Genomic DNA, 19,058 nt, shown 5'->3' on the forward strand with positions numbered 1-19,058 from the left:
TCATGCTCAAAGCACATCAAGATGGCTTGAGCACTTGTAGTTTCTTAGAAAGAACCTAATTACCTACTCCTGGCCTCACAGTCACAGGAAAAGGCTAACAATACCCTATTTTCAAAAGCTATCTCAACCTTCTTGTTGTAGTTGATTACCATAGAATTTAACTAGAGAATTTATATTTCTCAAATGATATGTTTGTGAAACTAATCGTGCTATTTTGCAGGGCACTGCCTTGACACTTTGGGATATACTGGGATTAACTTGTGTGAAGCAAGCATTGTTGTGTTGAGAGTTGCTTTTCTAAAGCAAGGATCATGAATAATGTGGTGCAGAGTGTTTTAGCAGTGGAAGCTGACAGCAGAGGCATGACCTTTCTCATTGTGAAAATATGAAGTTAAATACGCTGCCAAGTGCTATCCCTTGACAAACAGAACTTGATGGTTTTGAAAGTAGGAAGGAGCAGTCTGGGGGAAATACTAGAGTAAGATTGCAGAGACTTGAAAACCAACAGCAAAGCCTAAAATCTTCTATAAATCACTTGCAAACAAAAGAGGTAATCAGAGCAGGGTGTTCTTTGCAGTTGTGTTTCAGCTGTGATAAAAAGAAACAAGTGAAGCAAATAATCCAAAATACAGGTGGGATCTCATTATAGCGAAATCCATTAGTGATAATTACAGTGCAAGAAATAATGAAGCTGGTGCTGTGCTGTATCCAAGACAGTAAAATACAGATACAGTAAAATTAAGGATCATGACACCAGTGAAGTTCCCATCAACATTTAATTTATGTTAATTGATAGCAGGAAGGACTTCATTTGTCATACCTAATGCTCCTGAAGTGATTCAGTCACTTTGGTCTATAGTGTTACTTTAAAAAGTAAAAACCTCTGCCTTCAGCCTGACCCTCCAGTTTGGGACTGTATACAGGGTGCATTTGCTTTCAGAGAATCGTGGTCAGAACGTCATTATGAGAACCTGAATAATGGGAGTGGAAATAATCAATAGTACCTCTAGAGTTGTGTGGGTCTTCAATAAAGCAGATTATCAGATCCAGTATAATAGGTACAGAGTACCTAGTGTTGCAGCTTTTCAGTTTCCTTTGTCTCCTCCTCTATTGCCTTTTAATTTAGCTTCAGTTTTATTCTCTTGTACTTTGTCATTCCTTTTTTTTTAAAGATTTTATTTATTTGACAGAGAGAGATCACAAGTAGGCAGAGAAGCAGGCAGAGAGAGAGGGAGAAGCCGGCTCCCTGCGGAACAGAGAGCTGGATGTGGGGCTCAATCCCAGGACCCTGAGATCATGACCTTGGCCAAAGGCAGAGGCTTTAACCCACTGAACCACTCAGGCACCCCATACTTTGTCATTCTTAACCCTAATATTAATCAGAATGGTAGTAAACTCCATGTTTTCTCAAGGTCTCACCAGTGATACACACTTTTGTATGCCCTATTTTATCCATTGCATATACATGTTTATACATTTTTTCCCACTTTATTTGACCTGAGGCTTACTGAAAATATTTACTTGAATGTTTATGAGTGTTTTCTTTTAAACATTTTATTTGAATAAAATTTACATAAGAGGGTGCCTGGGTGGCTCAGTTGGTAGAGTGACTGCCTTCGGCTCAGGTCACAATCCTGGAGTCCCAGTATTGAGTCCTGCATCCAGCTCCCTGCTCTGCAGGGAGTCTGCTTCTCCCTCTGACCCTCCTCCTCTCTCATGCTCTCTCTCTCAAATAATAAATAAATCTAAATAAAATAAAATTTCCATAAGAATAGTACCTGATAGGATCCTAAGTGGACTGCTCAGTGAACTTCACCCAATGAATCACATCCATGTAACTAGCATGGATGGGTGTATTTTTTTTAAAGATTTTATTTATTTATTTGACAGAGATGACAAGTAGGCAGAGAGGCAGGCAGAGAGAGGAAGAGAAGCAGGCTCCCTGCTGAGCAGAGAGCCCAAAGTGGGGCTTTATCGCAGGACCCTGGGATCACGACCTAAGCCGAAGGCAGAGGCTTAACCCACTGAGCCACCCAGGCTATTTTTTATTATTTTTTTAAATTTAAGTAATCTCTGTACCCCACGTGGGGCTTGAACTCAACACTCAGATCAGAAGTTGCATGCCCTTCCAACTGAGCCAGCCAGGCACCCCTAGGGGTGTGTGTGTGTGTGTATTTTTTAAGATTTACTTATTTATTTTTAGACAGCATGTGCATGAGAGAGAGCACGGAAGGGAGGGGCAGAGGTTGAGGGAGAGAATCTCCAGCGGACTCCCCACTGAGCGTGAAGCCAACTCAAGGCTCAGTCTCACAATCATGACCTGAGCTGAAACCAAGAGTATGATGCTCACCTGACTGAGCCAACCAGGCGCTTCAGCCCCCACCGGGGTATATTTTTAATTAAAATATTTTTAATGTAAACTTCTAGGAAAAGTAAAAGACTAAGTATTTTCTGTGTAGTGATATAGTGTAAATGTCAAATGATGCAGCGTCTAAAATATTTTCGCACAAACATTACTAAAGACTTAATGAAAATTTCTACAGGAAAAAAAAAGGCCAGTGGATTAATATTCCTTATGGAAGGAGCTATTTTTCAAGACAGATTAAAGGTCTTGGAATGTTAAGTGTTTTGGTTATGAGTGTCATATTTTTTATCATTTGGATACTCTTCATACTGACATAGGTAATAATTTAAATTTAGCTTTTACTTTATCTTATAAAACTTAGTTTCACTTTTTCTCTTAGTGGTTTAAAGTGATCATATTACCAGGTTTTCCCTCTTTTTCTTCCTGACAAAGTTTTAAAAACTACTAATTAGGGGTGCGTAGGTGGCTTTTTTGGTTAAGTGTCTTTGGTTCAGGTCATAATCTCAGAGTCCTGGGGTCAAGTCCCACATCGGGCTCCCTGCTCAGCAGGGAATCTGCTTCTCTCTTTCCTGCGCTCCCTGCTCATGCTCTTTCTCTCTGCCAAATAAATAAATAAACATGCTAAAAAAAACCCATTAATTTGATTTTGCGATGACATTAATACATGTAACATGTCTGCTTCTTGAAAGCATATGACTTGAGTCCTCTCACTGAATTGCAGTGGGTTAACAGGTGTAAGGGTGCTGTTGGGACAGGCTCACCATACTTGGGGCTTCTCAGGGTGCAGGGATGGATGACTGGCATAGGGGTCTAGAGATGGCAAGGGTCCTATTCAGCAGTACCTCCTGCAGTCTTCAGAATAGCTAAGCATTTTATCACTTTGTGCCTCTTAGAGGCCGACTTAGGTGAGAACTGCCTTTCAGATGTGAGTACTGAGAAATGTTTTTTGCTTCTCTTGAGGAATTAGCATGTGCTCTTTCTCTTTGGACAACCCATATCCTGACCTTTATGAGGCTCCTTCATTGATCTGCTGTGAGAGGTGCCAAGTCTGTGGCAGCTTTAAGACTCCTTAGGGCTCTGGCCTGTCATAGCTACATTCTTTCAGTCCTGTGTTAGCATAATTTTCCTAATCCTGACTTAATCAATTTTTCCTCACTTCATTGTGAATGTTTAAATGACTTAAATCATTATTGGAGTGAAGGTAGGAAGAAATGTAAACAAACAAATTGATTTATTACACCAAATTTGGCCTAAGGAAAAAGCTGATGGTCAGGATGTATATTTATTCAGAGGCAGGCTTCCTGAGAATAATGGCCAGAACAACAAATAAATTTCAGGTAGTCTGGTTAATGGGAAAGGGAGTGAATTTCTTGGCATGCTCAAGCCAAAAAGTACAGAAAAATCAAGTTTCTCAACCCATCTTACAAGTTATTCTTCAACCCAGGTCCTTTTGCCAAAGGAAATAGCACTGCAGAGAGGTGAGGCCTGCTGGGGCCTGTGAATCTCACAGAGGAAGGATAGACACTGGTGTTGGCAGCAACCTCTTGTGCCAAGTACTGTTCGAATAAGCACTTGCACCCGTAGCCTCATTATTGAAACTACACAGAAAGCATTTGAGATGGATTCCAGTCCTTACCCGAGTATTGCAGAGGAAACTCTGGCTTGGGTGGTCAGGCAGGTGACTCAGGCTCTCCTCTGCACGCCCCTCCCCCAACCCTGAGGTCTTGACCTTGCATCTTCAGTAAGGGTTGGCTAGACCTACTTGTTACACACACTTGAGAGGAAAGGCTTCAGTGCTCCCTTAATGTGGCCATGCAGAGTTCTGTCTTTAACTTGCACTGTGTGGGTTGCTGGCCAATTTCTGTGTTTGCTGATGTACACCCCGTTCTGGTGGGATTTTCTTCTCTGTGAGTTGGTCGTCTCCTTTCCCTCACGTCCTCTCGCTTGCATGGGCGGGCGGCACTTGCTCAGCACTTCCAGTCCCCAGGCCCCCTCACCACAGGCCCTGCCTGGTCCTTTCCAGGGGTGTCCCACCCACTCCTCCCCTGTGCACCTGTCCCAGATGCATGGCACAGTCTCCTTCTGCTCGCACCTCTGCTTCGTTTGTTCTGGGAGCTTCTTCAAACATTATTCTGTTGGCTGGCAGTGTCAGCATCCATCTTCCTCAGCGTGGATTTGGGCACTTGTTATGGTTCGACTCCTTCTTTCTTACTGCAGGGTCTTGATTCTTCCACCTGGATTTGAACTGTTCCTATTCAGCCTTCCATTGTTCCGTATGTCTAGGGCACTGGATGCTTGAGGCCAGCTGTGTGGGGACAGGTGGTTGTGCTGTCCTCGCACTTGCCCCGTGGTGCACAGGCCTCCAGGTGCTATGTCCACAGTGTGTCCAGATGTGTCCTCATGAGCGCAGGGCCCCGGGTGTGGCTCACCAGCTGTGTGCGTGGTGGGGATTTACACATCCGCTGTGCGTGCCCCTGGAAAACTTTGCCCAGACGGTTCCCTGAGCTGGCCCACATACAAGCCATTGCTGATTTGTCAGAGTTTAGGAGAGAGACAGACAGCACGAAGCCTCTTTGTATGTTTAGCTCAAGCAGTTGGCATCATCAGGAAAGCTCTAGACAGTGACCTAGAGAAATGTTAACGCTGAAGTGCTGTTCCTTTAGCCTGGTGTCAGGATCCTGCCTCAGGATTCATTCTCTGGAATACAGGTGGTTTGCTAGTGAAAAAAAGTAGAAAAGGTTTAGATAACCAGTACATTTCCTCCTTCTCCCTTACTCTGGAAAGGGAACAACTTTTCAGTATTACCGAACACTGGTATTGCCCTGAAATATTCATAAGAGGAGAAGGAAAAAAGAAACACTTAAGTTTAGGAATGCCAGTAATGTAACAGGAAACTATTACAATGGCTTTTGGGTGTAGCAGTTCCTTGTCTCCCCCTGGCCCCCACCTTTTTTTTTTTAGCTTTTCAAATTAAATCTGGCCTTGCCAAAAGATAAAGTGTATACTTTGTTAAAGTAGTATATTTAAAATTATATTGACAAGACACAGTCACATCATACCTTTGTGTCATACCCTCCCCCAACCCTGTGGCTCCCTTCTAGTTATCAAAGGAATATGTGTTCATTGTGTAAGTTTGTAAAATATAGAAACGTATAAATAAAAATCGTCTATAATTCTGTCAGCTCAAGTGAGACCACTCTGAACTTCTGGTGTAAAAGTGGCCAGATTTTTTTTCTAATTAAAGGAAATTAAGGAAAGTGAGGAGAGCTGTGCCAGGCAACAGGTAGAAAAGGCAGAATATGGGGTATGATCCTACCTCTTCCTTTATAAAAAATATACATGTATAATATGGCCCTTCTCACTCTCCTTATCTAACATCAAGACCAACTAGTTCTCTTCCAGAGTATGTCTTGAATCTATCTGTGCACTTCTGAGTCCTGGTCCCCCTACCCGCCAAGCCTCTATCTTTGCTCACTGACATTGCCCTTCCTCCTGGCTCCTCTCCTATGTTCCCTGCATAGAACGTTCTGAGTGATCATTCTAAAAAGGAAAAGATCCTGTCATTCCTTCTGGAAACCTTTCCACTGCACTTGGATGAAGCTCCTGACCTGAAGGCGAGGCCCATCCCACAGCCTCAGGCGGCACCCCTTTTCCGGCAGTTGGTGCTCTGACCCTGCCCGCTTTACTGCCTTTCCTCTTCTCAGCACTGGCCCTTACTTGCCTGGATAATGCCTGCTCTTCTTGGAAGGCTTGTCTTGCTCTCCTGGATTCAGAAAAGCATTTTCTGACCCCCCTAGTCTACACCAGATGCCTCTGTTTTATTCTCTCTCATTATAGAAATTTCCTTTCATAGCATTTATCAGAATTTGTTACTAAGTGTTTAGTTGTGTATTTCGTGTAATATCCATTTCTCTCTTTAGATTTAATCCCCATTAGGGCAGTGGCTTTGTTCTGGTCATCGTTCTCTAGTACCTAAAACTTTGCAAATTCTCAAAAACATCTGATATATGAATGAAGGGATAAATGTTTTGCTATAAACATTTTCATTTTTAATGCCTATATTGTATTCCATTGTTCAAATAGTAGTTCTATAACTTATTATACATATTATATGTAACTGGCATTAAGAGGTAAACTGAAGCACATTGTAAAGTTTATCTGAGCAAAAATGATTCCAAACCAGAAGTGATTAGGAGCAGTCTACTGATAGTCACTCAGGGAAAGACTTTCAGAGAGCAGAGGCAGAAGCAAAGCAAGAAAATGATTCCATTGTCTACATCTTAAGTGGTTACCTTATTTGGGAAAGCCTGGGTAGCTGTTTATGATTGGTTGTCCTTGGGTTTTGATTTTTAGCCTCCAGGCATTACAGACTTAGGTTTGCTTTGTGTACGTAGGCATAAGATCTTAGAATCACCTCAGTCTGATGGCTTCCTTGTTTAATTAAATACTGTGATGAACATCCCTCTACATCTTTATAGATATCACTGATTTACTTAGAATAAATTTTATAAATGGAATTACTAAGACAAATGATAAGAGCATTTTTACAGTTTTTATTTGCCAAGTTTCTTTCGAAAATTTTAAAATTGCCTCTATATTTCCAACCCTGCCAACAATGAATACTGCTACTATGAAACAACACATCTGTTTGTCAGTTTGGTAGTTTGTTCTGTATTCTTAATTGTGGCAATAAGTATGTGGTAGTAAAAAAGTGGTGATAGTTCTTCAGTTTTAAGTAGCAGGAAACTCGTATTTTGAGGGGAGCTCTAAGTGTCTGAGACTGGATCCATTTTCCTCTTAAAATGCAATGCAAAGTCTAGTACATCAAGACCAAAATGCATCTTCTGAGGAACATCTTTTCTCTCCTCCCTGAGTGGTTTACATTTGTGCCTGGTACATCTCTGGGCCAACACAGGATTTTGCAGTCCTAGAGGATTTGCAAGAGAGTCATTGGCAGACAGGTAGGAAAGGCCTGCCCTCTGGGGAGGACAAGCCATAACAGCCCCAGGAGCAGCACTGTCCGGACATTCAGCTTGCTTTGTTCCCCAGAATACTTGGTATGCAGAACAGAGCGCCCTGCTGGTGTTTAGGAATGATGGGTTATGAGTTGCTGAGGCGTTGGTTCTGGCTGCCCTCAGGAGGCCAGCTCTGGCCTCCTCTTTGGGCAACCTTCTCCCTTAATCCAAATATGCAGTACAACTATTGACATTTTTTGTATGTGCCCTAATGTGGAAAATATTGGAGATCACAAATATTGTTTACTTAATACCTATTATTCACAGTGAGCAGTTTTCTACCTAAATGATTATTTGCTCTTATATATATGGTTGTGGCCATTCGATGGCTCATGCCATCCTCATAGGTGATTAATGAACATTTTTAATATATTCTACAGTATAGTGCTTTCCCCCTTAGAAATGCTTCATAGGCAGATACTGTAAGTGCTAGAGAAGGTTTTGGAATAATTATTTGGTCCTCCTTTTCTTGCACTCAGTGATTTTCCAACCTGGGACGTGTTGGGAAAATACTGCCACCGAAGCCAGCACCAGCAATTGAATTCATTTGGTGAGGAGTGGGCCCTGGGTATGGGCCCTGTGTATGAGCCCTTCCTAACAGGTCCCGGATGGTGACTAAGGGGCAGCCAGGGACCTCAGCTCTGCATTGAACTTGATAGAGTCGGCCCTGGGAAGTGCCTCTAAGATCTGAGCCTTATGTTTGCCTACAGTCTCTTTCAGGGCTCCTGAAAATGTTTCTGTCATTGCCAACCCATTTAAGGATGTAAAGAGAAGTGAAATACCTAACAAGGACATTGAGGGGTTTTTTTGTCCTTTATTTATTTATTTTTTTAAATTTTATTTATTTATTTGAGTGAGAGCACACAAGCAGAGGGAGTGGTGGGCAGAGGGAGAAGCAGGCTCCCCGATGAGCAGGGAGCCCAACGTGAGGCTGATCTCAGGATTCTGGGATCATGACCTGAGCCAAAGACGGACACTGAACCAAATGAGCCACCCGGGTATGCCTACCTTTTGTCCTTTAACAACAATCTCTTTTAAGTTACTTGTAATACAGTTATTATAAATTTCAAACTTAACAACAAAAAAGCCACCTCCATTATCATAGTCACTACCCAGCTGTTTCTTATTTTGGTATTAAAATTCAGTTACCAGAAGCTCATGGTTCTCAAGTTTAATGTAAAATGAGTTCATCATGCAATTTTTTTTTTTTTTAAAGATTCTATTTATTTACCTGACAGACAGAGATCGCAAGTAGGCAGAGAGGCAGGCAGAGAGAGAGGAGGAAGCAGGCTCCCCGTTGAACAGAGAGCCTGATGCGGGGCTCGATCTCAGGACCCTGAGATCATGACCCAAGCCGAAGGCAGGGGCCTTAACCCACTGAGCCACGCAGGTGCCCCTCATCATGCAATTTTTTATATTATGATTTACTCATCTTGGATTTCTTTATTGTTTTTTAAAAAAAATTTTATTTTACTTAAATTCAATTAATTAACATATAGTATAAAGAACCTAGATGTCCATCAACAGATGAATAGATAAAGAAGATGAGGTATATATATACAATGGAATACTATTCAGCCATCAAAAGAAATGAAATCTTGCCATTTGCAACAACGTGGATGGAACTAGAGGGTATTATGCTGAGTGAAGTAAGTCAGTCAGAGAAAGACAATTATATGATCTCCCTCATATGAGGAATTTGAGAGGGAAGGTGGGGTGTTTGGGGGGTAGGGAAGGAAAAAATGAAAAAAGACGAGGGAGGGAGACAAACCATAAGAGAATCTCACAAAACAAACTGAGGTTGCCAGGGGGAGGGGGGTAGGGAGAGGGTGGTGGGGTTATGGACACTGGGGAGGGTATGTGCTATGGTGAGTGCTGTGAAGTGTGTAAGCCTGACGATTCACAGACCTGTACCCCTGGGGCTAATAATATACTATATGTTAATTTTTAAAATTAACATATAGTATATTATTAGTTTCAGAGGTAGAGTTCAGTGATTCATCAGTTGCAGATAACACCCAGTGCTCATCACATCACACGGTCTCCTAAATGCCCATCACCCAGTTACCCCATCCCTCCACCCACCACTCCTGCAGAAACCCTCAGTTTGTTTCCTAGAGTTCAGAGTTTCTTATGGTTTGTCTCCCTCTCTGATTTCATCTTATTTTATCTTTCTCTCCCTTCCCCTGTGATCCTTTGTTTTGTTTCTTAAATTCTGCATGAGTGAAATCATATGATAATTGTCTTTCTCTGATTGTATTTCACTTAGCATAATACCCCCTAGTTCCATCCACATCACTGCAGTAAGATTTCATTTTTTTTGATGACTGAGTAATATTCCATTGTGTATGTATACCACATTTTTTAAAAGATTTTATTTATTTTATTTTATTTTATTTATTTTATTTATTTGAAAGAGAGACACAGCAAGAGAGGGAACACAAACAGGAGGAATACCACATCTTTATCCATTCATCTGCCAATGGACATCTGGGCTCTTTCCATAGTTTGGCTCTTGTGGACATTATTGCTATAAACATGGTTGTACATGTGCCCCTTTGAATCACTATGTTTGTATTCCTTGGGTAAATACCTAGTAGTATAACTGCTGGGTTGTAGGGTAGCTCTATTTTTACTTTTTGAGAAACCTCCACCAACAGTTTAAGAGGGTTCCCCTTTGTCCACATCCTCACCAATATCTGTTGTTTCCTGACTTAATTTTAGCTGTTCTGACTGGTGTGAGGTGGTATCTCTTTGTGTTTCTTTGTTTTTGTTTTTTTAAGATTTTATTTTTTTATTTGACAGAGAGAGAGCGCGCGCACACAAGCAGGGAGAAGGGCAGAGAGAGAAGGAGAAGCAGGCTCCCCGCTGAGCAGGGAGCCTGATGTGGGACTCAATCCCAGCAGCCTTGGGTTCATGCCCTGAGCTGAAGGCAGACACGTAACCAACTGAGCCACCCAGGCGCCCCCTCATTGTGGTTTTGATTTGTATTTCCTCTTTCTTGTCTTTAGTCTTTGGAAAGGAGATATTTTTCATAATTGTATTTTTCAAATTTGTGATATATATATATATATATATATATAAATTGACTTTCAGTGCAACAATTCATATTTTTATAAGTGTACTTGCTCTTTTTCCTGGAGTTGTGGGAAACTGTAGGAAATTTCTCTTCCCTTTGTACCATTCTCCCATGTCCTCACCCTTACCCCGACCATCTAGCATAGTCCTGAGTAAATAGTGAATGCTCAATAGATATCCCCAGCAGTTAGAATCAGATGGACTGTATTCCATTCTGACTGAAGTTGCTCTGAGTATGATTTGGGAATTGAATTAAGCTGCTGGTGACAGGTTCCTGGCTACAGAGCTTAGTATATGCATAGGCGGCCTAACGAAGGCTAGAGTTCGGCAGGATGTGGCCTGCATGGTGCTTCTGCAGTGTCATCAAGGCCTTGGGCTCCTCCTCTCTGTTCTGGCCTCCTTAATAAGAGGCTTCCGTTTCCAGGCGCCCAAGGTGGCACCTCTCTGAGAGCCAACAGTTTGTACAAGAAGCGGGAATATGGCAGCAGATATGCTTCTCTACCTCACAGGCCCAAACATAGTCACTTAGTCACCAGAGGTTAAAGCAGAACTGTGTACTTTAGCTGCGCATAGGGCTGCCCCGATAGAACTGGCCTTCTGTTAGTAAGGAAGACCGGATTTCAGTAAGTCAGATAGTAGATTTCATTAAGGAGCCAGAGCATGACCACATGTTGTACTGGCTGTCACCATGGGCTAACAGCCTGCCTTTCTGAGCCTCATGATCCTTCATCTATACCCTGGGGGTAACAATTACTCCTACCCCATGGGTTGTGTTGCAGACCAGAAAGAATGTAAAGAAAGAATGTAAATTGACTCTAATCTCTACTTTAGTCATTATATTAAGGCGTACTTTCCCCAGTACCCATTTCTTCTTCTGCAAAGCTTTCACATCTCTGTATCTTTTCAGTGCTAACACCCTGCTCTATACCTGGATTCTTCTAAGTAGTCTCCCTGACCCAGAATTTCTGCCCCTGAACTTTTCCTGAAAGGTGACAGTCAGCTACTCCCTTGTATCCACTCCCCTCCTCTTCCTACCATGGGATCTCCACTTACCAAACTTGATTATCTCTCTCATTTCCAGCCCAGCCTGCTTGCTCCAGCTGTGTTTACACACCAGCTACTACCAAGCTGTGTGACTTTCTCCCACACTGGCTTTACTCATGCTGTTTATGCTACCTGGAATGCACTCCCCACCAGCCCAGCCATACTCTGCCCACTCAAGTCCCACTTCTTCCATGATTCATCTTTGTGGCCTTTTCCAGCTATTCATTCCTGCACATGTGGGGGTTCTCCCTTTCCTGAATTCCCATTTTTTATTGGTACCATCCAGAGTGCTCTGGTAGGTCTATACGGGGTCTTAGGGATTATCTAGGCCACATAGCTCTTTACACAGTTAAATTAACTGAGACCCAGAGAGGTGATGTGGTCAGTTTAAGACTATACAGCAAGTGAGGGACAGACCCAGAGCTATAAGCCTCTCAGTTTCACCCATGAAACTTGAAAGAGAAAGAAATAGTCATCACCCTACCATTTATGAAAGTGAGATATTTCCATATAGTAGAATTGGTCCAGGGTTAATTATTGTTATTTGGCCATTTTTATTTCCTTTTATTGTTGCTTTGATTAACTTTTTATTTTGGAAAAAATTTAAAAGTACGATAGCATCTCTCTCTCCAGTAATTTTAGAATAAACATTTAATTCAAATATAACATCTAGAATTTTTTAAAAAATATTTTATTTATTTATTTGACAGAAGGAGAGATCACAAGTAGGCAGGGAGGCAGGCAGAGAGAGAGAGAGAGAGAGAGAGAGAGAGAGAGGAGGAAGCAGGCTCCCTGCCGAGCAGAGAGCCTGATGCGGGGCTCGATCCCAGGACCCTGAGATCACCACCCGAGCTGAAGGCAGAGGCTTAACCCACTGAGCCACCCAGGTGCCCCAACATCTAGAATATTTTGAAAACAAATACTAGACATCATTTCATTCACCATTCATATACTCATATTATTTAAACATATCTATAAAAGACAGAAAAAAATAAAAACCACACAGAATAGGAACATAATCACAATACTGTTATCACACATTCAACAGAATAAACATTTTAAATTTAATATAATTTTTACGACTACCTGGTTAATATTTTAGAACTTGCTTGTTAATGAAATTAATATTTCTGAGAAATTACTATGTGAATATCACTTAATCCTCCCAACAAGCCCACAGCAAGATTCATTGTCAACATTTACGGATAAAAAAACTGGATCACAGGTTAACTTACACAAGGTAAATAATGTGCCTACTAAGTAGTGAAACCAGGAGTCAAAAATCCAGATCTGGCTGTTTCTTGTTTTATATCCTGAATTCTTTTCCCTCAACACTTATATACATAGCATCTCTTCATATCAGTAAAAACATTAATCTAAAACATTTACATGCTATCATGGGAGTCTGCCAGAATTTAACAATTCCTAGGTTTTTTTTTTAATGTTTTGGGTTTTTTAAAAGATTTTATATATTTCTTAGAGACAACAAGAGAGGGAACACAAGCAGGGTGAGTAGGAGGGGGGAGAAGTAGGCTCCCCACCGAGGTAGGAGCCCAATGCGAGGCTCAGTCCCAGGCTCCAGGATCGTGACCTGAGCCAAAGGCAGCTGCTTAAGAATGGAGCCACCCAGGTGCCCCAGTTCCCCTGTTTATGGACAGTGAAATTGTTTCAAGTTTTTACTATTATAAATGGTGCTACAGTGAGCATGTTTATTTGTAAATTTTAAAAGACCATCTCTACTGCTTTCCTTAGGTTAGATTTTTTAAAGTGAAATTACTCCAGAAGCCTTCTTATGTAATTGTTTCATGCAAGTTAGTTTTGCCTAGGGGTTGAGTAAATTCAGTAGTAGTAAATGACTGGCAGAACCACAAGTAAACCCACATAATGTTTGCAGCCCTTCTTTGAGCACATGTTGCTTGAGTGTCTATAAGGCATTATGCATGGAGTTTGCTTATCCCTCTCCTTCTGCCTCCTCCCCACCACATGTTTGTACACATGCTCTCTCTCTCTCTCTCTAATAAATGAATAAAATCTTTTAAAAAAAGGAAAGAAAAAAGCACAGAGGAAACAAAGGACCAATTTCAGGAATGAATGGCTACTACTGTGGGTCCTAAAGACATTAAAAATTGTAAGGGAATATATAACCAATAAATTTATGATCCAATAAATGTGGCTTAGATGAAATGGACTTAAGTGACTTAGACAAATTTATCTAAGGAAAAAAGTACCAAAAATTAACACAAAGAAATAGAAAAATCTGAATAGCCTATCTATTCAATTCATAATTAAAATCCTTCCTACAAAGAGAACTATAGGTTCACATGCTTCACTGGTGCATTCTATTAAACAGTCAAAGAAGAAGTAGTAGTGATGCTAGCCAAACTCTTTCACAAAATAAAGGAGTAGGGAGTGTTCCCAGCTAATCTCATGAGACCAGTGTTGCTCTGGTATCAAGACTTGACAAAGCCATTATAAGAAAACTACAGACCAATATTTCCAATATCTTTTGTAAATGCTATATAAAGGCAAACATCCTAACCAAAGTATTAGCAAATGCCATTCAGTGAAAATATATTAAGGACAAATGAGATTTATCCCGGACATGCAGGGGTGGTTTAACATTAGAAAATTAATGTAATTCACCATGTCAACAAAGTGAAGAATAAGGCCATGAGTAAAGCCATCTCCGTAGATAGAAAAAAAGCCTGTCACAGAATCTAACAGCCATTCATAACAAAACTGTGCATAAAAGAGAACTCCTCACATTACTGAAGGACACCTGTGTAAAATCTATAGCTAGCATCACATTTAATGGTGAAACTCTTCCTACCTACATTGCCTTTAAGATTGGTAATAAAACATGGATGTCTACTTTTCATCTCATATGGAGGTCCTGGGCAGTGCCTTAAGGAGGGTAAAAGAAATAAAAGTACACAGATTGGAAAATAAGTAAAGCTGTCTTTATTTACATTTGACGTGATCCTTTTGTAGGAAATCATAAGGAATCTATTAAAAGGCTACCAGAACTAATAATTTCCTACATAATAATTTAGCATGGTTACAGGACAAGGTTAATATGCAAAAATCAGTAGTTTTCTGTATTCTAGCAATCAACACTGGGAAATTAAAATTTTAAATGTGATTTCATGAGGCCCTTGGGTGGCCCAGTCAGTTAAGTGTCCTGACTCTTGATCTCAGCTCAGTCCTCGATCTCAGGGTTGTGAATTCAGACCCCCATGTTGGGCTCCATGCTGGGCATGGAGCCTACTTAAGAAAAAAAAAAGTGATTTCATTTATATTCGCATTTAGAAATATGAAATACTTAGGGATAAATTTAGCAAAATATGTGTATGTACAAGACCTGTAAAAAAAAAAACAAACCCAGAACAGTACTGAATGAGTTAAAGAAGATCAGAATAAATGGAGTGATATTCCATGTTCATAGATTGGAAGACTTAATATTGTTAATATGGCAGTTCTCCTCAAACTTATCTGCAGATTCATCAAAATTCTGATAAAGCCAGAGCAGGCTTTTTTTTTTAAATTGAAATTGACAAACTGATTCCAAATTCTTATGTTCCACAAAGGACCTAGAATAACAAAAGCTATATTAAAAAGAACATAGGTAGAATACTTAAACTATGTAATTTCAAATCTCATACTAGTTAAACTTTATAATAGATTCTAGAGCTATACAATAAGGCAGTGTGGTACTGTCACGAGGATAGATCCACAGATGAGTGAAACAGAATTCAGAGTCCAGGGGCACCTGGGTGGCTCAGTTGGTTAAGCTTCTGCATTTGGCTCAGGTCATGATCTCAGCGTCCTGGGGTGGAGCCCCACATCGGGCTCCCTCTTCAGTGGGGAGCCTGCTTCTCCCTGTGTCTCTGCTTGCTGCTCTGCCTGCTTGTGCTCCTTCTCTTTCTATGTCAAATAAATAAATCTTATTAAAAAATAATAAAGAATTCAGAGTGCAGAAATGAGCCCACCTTTTTTTTTTTTTTTAAGATTTTATTTATCCATTTATTTGACAGATCACAAGCAGGCAGAGAGAGAGAGAGAGAGAGGAAGAAGCAGGCTCCCTGCTGAGCAGAGAGCCCGATGTGGGACTCGATCCCAGGACCCTGGGATCATGACCTGAGCCGAAGGCAGAGGCCTCAACCCACTGAGCCACCCAGGCACCCCTGAGCCCACCTTTTTATAGTCACAAGGATACCAAGGGAAAGAAGGAAAGGGTTTTTTTGTGTTTTCAGCAAATGGTCCTGGGATAAATGAATATCCTAGTGGACAAATACTAACACCTTTACACTAGTCAGAATAATTAAAATGGATTATAGACCTAAATACAAACTCTAAAAACTTTCAAAAGAGAACATAGGAGAAAATCTTTGCAATCTTAAAAAAAGCAGAGATTTTTTAGATCTAATATAAAAAGCATGGATCATAAAATAAAAATTGATAAATATGACTTTTCTGAAATTAAAAGCTATGCTCTTCAGAAGACATTATTGAAACAACAAAAGGTCAATCCATGGGATAAGAAAAAATACTCCAAATACATACATTGGACAATAGATTTATTTCTTTAATATGTAAAGAATCCTTACAATTCAGTAATAAAATGACAAGCCCTTAAAAATGGGCAAAGATCAGGGGCACCTGGGTGACTCAGTCGGTTAAGCATCTGCTTTGGGCTCAGGTCATGATGTCAGGGTCCTGGGATCACATCGGGTTCTCCACTCAGCGGGGAGTCTGCTTCTCCCCCTCCCTCTCCCTCTGTGCTCTCTCTCTCCATCTCACTCTCTCTCAAATAAACAACTTGGAAAAAAATTTTTTTTTTTAAAAGGCAAAGATTTGAGCAAACGTTTCACAAGAGAATATGCAAGAATGGCTAATAAGCCCATGAAAAATACTCAATATTATTAGAGGTCAGGGAAATGCAAATGAAAACCACATTGCGATATCACTACATTAGAAAGGATAAAATTTTAAAGTCTGATAACACCAAGTGTTGATGGAATGTATAGCATCTAGGATTTTCTTACGCTTCTGGTGGAAATGTAAAGAAGTTTCTTAAGCATATACCAACCATACATCTCAGTCATTCCCCTCATAATTATTTCTCAAAGAGAAATGAAAACCTGTGTCTGCAAAAAGACTTGTGCGTAAATGTTCATAGCAGGTTTATTTGCAATAGTCAAAAACTATAAACAGCCAAAATGTCCATCAGCAGGTGAATGGATAATAAATCGTGGCATGTCCATACAATGGAATACTGTTCAATTAAAAGAAACCTGTGGGACCACTTATATAAACAACAGAGTAGACGAATTTCAAAATCACACTGCATGAAAGATGCTAAATGCAAAATAGAATCATATAGGATTTTCTTTTTATAATATTTTAGAGAATGTAAACTAATTTTAGTGACAGAAAGTAGATAGTGGTTAACTAGGGTCGGAGTGGAAGGAGGGAGTACCAAGAAGGAGCACTCAGAAAATTTTAGGAGGGATGAAAACATTCTGTATCTTTGTTGTGATGGTGGTTTTACTGTTGCATGTATCTTGTCACTCATGGCTGTGCAGCCCCAGAGATGTAGCTTATCACAGTTGAGATACATGAGTCTATAATAGACACCCGATTTGGAAGAGTTTATGAGAAAAAAAATGTGAAATATATCCATCTTTTTTTTTGTTTAAAGATTTTATTTATTTATTTGAAAGAGAAGGAGAGCGAGCTTGAGGGGGGAAGGTCAGAGGGAGAAGCAGACCACCTGCTGAGCAGGGAGCCTGAAGCGGGACTCAATCCTGGGACTTCAGGATCATGACCTGAGCTGAAGGCAGTCAGTGAACAAACTGAGCCACCCAGGCGCCCTATCTCCATCTTTTTAATATTGGTTACATGCTGAAAAGATTAATTGCGCTCGAGAACACATGTTAACATTAATTCCACTTTTATCTCTGTTTTCTTAAATGTGGCTGTGAGAAAATTAGAAATGACCGTGTGGATGGTTAGCTAGTCAGTGGCAACAGTGGCGGTGAGGCCATCTTCAGTCACACTATTGCCTCGGGCAGCTCCCTGCACAGTGCTGTTGCTTTGGACATTTCTCTGCCTAGACCGCTTGGTTGTAACTGTCCTCACTAAAAGTTCAGCCGACTTAGAAGAGGCAACTGTTACAATTTTGTTGTGATCATTTTATTACATCTAAAATGGTAATCTGTGCTCATTGTAGAAAACTTTGGGCACTGTAGTGAAGAGAACAAAAGCTGTTGAAAACCTTACCTCCGAAAGGCAACCACTGATAAAATTAAAATTTTTAACATTAATATATTGATACGAATCGATCCTTTCAGTTTTTCTGGATGTTTGCATTTTACAAAACAGCAAACAAACTGGAATCACGTTTTTTAATCTTGGTTTATCATTTCATGAGCTGCTTCTCTCCTTATTCCACTGCTTTTTCTTCTTGGGTTTAAACCCATGCATGCTCTTTTTCAAATTGATGTTTTATTTTTCACAAGTAAAGATTTAACTTTTCTCTGTGAAGGTCTGTACATTTGCTGTGGGAGCACCTCCCTCACAAGATGCCAGGATGCCTGCTGTCTTTTTCCCCAAGTCCTCTGTTTTCTTTTAGCCAGTAGCACAAAATGTGTCATTAGTTGGACCTCCCTTCAGTACTTTTGGAATTTTAAGATCTTGTTTCATTGTTGATCCTCAACTTCAGAAGATTCGGGAAGCAAACGTTCCATCAAGAGTGGCAGTTCACTCCATAGGGCGCACTGGTTGTGCCGTGCACATGAACTTTAGATGAATGCAGGTTCACACCACAGGCAGGCGGAGGCTGGTCAGTGCGCTTGGCAGCTCAGCTTCCAGTCTGGATATAGCAGAGCTCACAGGCTGGAAGCCTAAGGATTTCTCTCTGTTTTCTTTTTTTAAATTTTATTTATTCATTTGAGAGAGTGAGTGAGAGAGAGAACATGAGCAGGGGCAGAGGGAGAGGGGGAAAAACCAGACTCCATGCTGATCAGGGAGCCTGATGCAGGACCTGATACCAGGACTCTGAGATCATGAACTGAGCCGAAGGCAGACCCTTAACCCTCTGAGCCACCCAGGCACCCCCAAGGAGCTCTTTCTTTAGCAGTGGTGTTTTTGTTCTACCTACACACAGTCTTACAGTAAAAAAAAAAAAAAAAAAAAAAAAAAAAATCAGTTTCCAACTTGTAAAGTATGTTCTCATGGAACCTAAACCCCGAGCCCCCGAGCAGCTGCTCATGTGAGACTGGCCTACTGGCCACTGAGGACTGTGGGCTGTTCTGCCTCGGGCCCTGGTGCCGGGGATTGCAGCACCAGCTAGAGGAGTGGGCTAAGCTGAGCTGTCTTCTCCGGTGACTCCCCACTCTCTCTCTAAGCGCTTGGATGCTCAAAACATGCTGCTCCTTGGCCTCCTATGTTTGCGCAAGAGGGGAGATCAAAATGCCTGGTGGGGGGAATAGAAAACACCAGCCATTGGCAAAGCACCCAGCTGAAGAATAAGAAGGGGAAGCTATTATTTTTTA

At 40.9% G+C, this 19,058-nt stretch overlaps 1 protein-coding gene across 1 annotated transcript in view; it reads left to right on the top strand.

Annotated features, from left to right (window-relative positions):
* LATS2 (large tumor suppressor kinase 2) overlaps nucleotides 1–19,058 on the top strand; it is a 60,288-nt gene that overhangs the window by 1,351 nt on the left and 39,879 nt on the right. The gene's annotated exons all lie outside the window — the stretch shown is intronic.

Source organism: Martes martes (genome assembly GCF_963455335.1).
Source record: "Martes martes genome assembly, chromosome: 3".
In the NCBI taxonomy this organism is placed as follows: domain Eukaryota; kingdom Metazoa; phylum Chordata; class Mammalia; order Carnivora; family Mustelidae; genus Martes; species Martes martes.